Here is a 2,847-nt window from a genome sequence, read left to right as displayed (position 1 = left end):
GTACTATGTGGCCACAGATTGTCTGTGGTAACCTGAATAAACATAATACTGAAGGTTTTAAAACCACATTTTGGCACAGGGGGTCATAATCTTCAGGAGGGCCCTGCTCTGTTCCTGAAGGCCTTTATCATGTCAGCTGTATTCTGCTTTAGTATTACAAATCACACATCCCACAAAGAACAAGTCGTCACATCATTACCATGCATCCCAGCTGGCATCTGGTTTGTTAGTATATCATGGACTTAAACGCATATTTCAGGTGAAATAACCCACAGCACCTCTTGTTCCTGCATGTGTCAATCGTGATTTCCACTTCAGTGTATTTTCTGGATCCCGTGAGCCAGGGATGGGGAGAGTTGGTAAGACCTGTTAGCACCGTCAGTCAACTCTGAGGGTTCTGAAAGTCAGAAACACATGGAAAACACTATAGACTTTCAAAGTGTTAAAACCTCACGTTTTCCATGATAGAAATTCTCTCTGTCGCAGTAGAAGCGAGAATTGGCAAGAAATCGTTGAGTGAAACTGGCGAAATGTTTTCTTTACCGTTAGCGGTTTCGTTTATGTTTAGATGATGACCTGATATACATGATACACCTGGAGACAAACAACAACCATATAAATGATGCCCATCGCCTTGTATGTGATGACCGCAGAGTGTGCGCTGATAGTGAGTCTCGCCCATAAATTCACACTACTGGCCGTGCGGGTTTTTGCAGGATCTATATATCACCATTTGTGCTGGCGTTGTGCGCGTTTTACACACGTGGCACAGCAACAGTAACGTCAATAAGTACCAACTGCTGTATTGACTGCCGTGCACGCAGTATTAATCAGGTGGTCATAATGTTGAGGCAGATCACTGTACTGTATATGAAACACACTCCTTTTACCTGTTTATGAGTTGGGCAATCAGTGGTGGTTCTACATTGAATTACTCCCCGGGCGTTTTACTGTAACAATATAAGTGTAAACTGAAAAAACTTATTAAAAATCAACTGGACTTAGATTTCTAGGTCGAAGACGTTTCACCTCTCATCCTAGAGGCTTCATCAGTTCATCAGTTCTGGATGAACTCCAGTTCTCTTGTATTCATATCAAGCAATGAGATGGAGTACAAAGCTGCGAAGTACAGGCTGAGGAAAGCCATCACAGCGGCCAAGAGGCAGTACAGAGAGAAGCTGAATGGCTTCTATTCTACTGCTGACTCCAGACGGATGTGGCAAGGCGTGCAGCACATCACAGACTACAGGACCACCACCAGCATCATTAGCTCCACAGACAGCCTGCTGGATGATCTCAACACCTTCTACACCTGCTTTGAGACCTCCAGCTACAGCACAGAGAGGAAGCACACACACACCTGGACCACCCAACCCCCCCACCTCCCCTCCACTAACTGTCTCACCAGGCCAGGTATGCAAAGTCCTGAGGAAGTTCAACCCCCACAAAGCAGCAGGACCGGACAACAACCCTGGGAGGGCTCTCAGGGCATGTGCCAGCGAGCTGACTGATGTTCTGACCATCATCTTCAACCTCTCCCTCAGCCAGAGCATTGTTCCCACCTGCTTTAAGACCACAACCATCGTCTATAGTTGTTTTTGGCGGCCTGTTTTAATTTTAGTTTTAGTCTAGTCTTTGTGTGAAGCTGTCATTTGTTTTTATTAGTTTTAGTCATGTTCATACTCTTTTTAGTCTAGTCCAGTTTCAGTCAACTAAAAGTCTGAGCATTTTAGTCTTATTTCTTACTTTATATTTCACTTGTATTTTGTGGCATTCATGTGGACGGCAAAGTAAGAATTTCATTGTACAGGGAAACACATTTCCTACCTGTGCATATGACAAATAAAACATTTTGACCTTTGACCTCTTCTGCTAATGTGGGGTCAGGTCTTACCTGGCCAGCTGGGAACCAGTAGTCCGCCGATAGCTGATGAACACATCGGGCCCTGCAGGCTGGGCATCTGTGTGACAGGGTTTTAAGGGGCAGGAGGTCTCCATCCACCTGGAGTTCCTATGGATTAAGATGGATGAGAGTATGTCAGACACATCACTGGCTTACTATTTAACTGAGCTATGGTAATGACAATGATGTTCACCTGGAAGCGGTCACAATAGGCACTGAAGCCAACCTGCTGCAGCCAGGTCAGCACTTCACAGGTTTTCCAGTTGGGCACACATGACAAGATATGTTTAGGCACTTCCTCTCCCATCATGCTCAGAGCCCGCTTGGCGAGAGCACAAGTTGTGCCATTACTGGTGTACATGACGATTCTTTTTAGACTCTGCACTGCTCCAATCTCTTGAAATATCTTGAAAAGGAGGACAAATTCAAATTCAGTTTCAACAAACCCATGAGTATATTACCTAACACTTTGAGCTCTATGTGAAGGAGACAAAGACTGTACCTTAGTGTTGCCCTGACAGGACTTGATACTGGTCTCAACCCAAAAGTGAAAGGCTGCAATGCACTTTCCTTCCAGTCATGTGCCATCCATTACTGGATGGCACATGACATTTCTAACTGTGCATATGACAAATAAACACTTTGACCTTTGCCCTTGAGTGCACTACCAGCTAGAAACTGTAAGGGGGAGCTACTGTGCACCCAACACACACTGACTCGAAAATGTGCATTATGGGCCCATGCTAAAAATCACACAGGCACCTTCAGAACAGCTCCTGTATTGATTTAATATGGGTTTCCCTCATGGGGACCAGCTTTTTGGTCCCCATACCGTAAGAGGTCCCCATGACGTGACTGTGTAAACAGATTGATGTCCCCACGATGTGATGATTACCAGAACACACACACACAGAGTGTATGTGCAAGTGTCTTGCAGATTCATG

The 2,847-nt window shown here is 45.1% G+C and overlaps 1 long non-coding RNA gene across 1 annotated transcript; it reads right to left on the bottom strand.

The window, feature by feature from the left end:
* Nucleotides 1-1,983: 1,983 nt before the first annotated feature.
* LOC109960270 (uncharacterized) lies at nt 1,984-2,415 on the bottom strand. Its single transcript, XR_002274973.1, has 3 exons — nt 2,406-2,415; nt 2,097-2,309; nt 1,984-2,011 (listed from the first exon to the last, which is right to left on the bottom strand). It is a non-coding gene; the product is annotated as an uncharacterized LOC109960270 (long non-coding RNA).
* Between the last annotated feature and the right edge of the window lie 432 nt (nt 2,416-2,847).

Source organism: Monopterus albus, unplaced genomic scaffold (assembly GCF_001952655.1).
Source record: "Monopterus albus unplaced genomic scaffold, M_albus_1.0 scaffold45.1, whole genome shotgun sequence".
NCBI classification, from domain to species: Eukaryota; Metazoa; Chordata; class Actinopteri; order Synbranchiformes; family Synbranchidae; genus Monopterus; species Monopterus albus.
The sequence above is the reverse complement of the archived record's forward strand: the minus strand, read 5'-3'. Positions and strand labels throughout refer to the sequence as shown.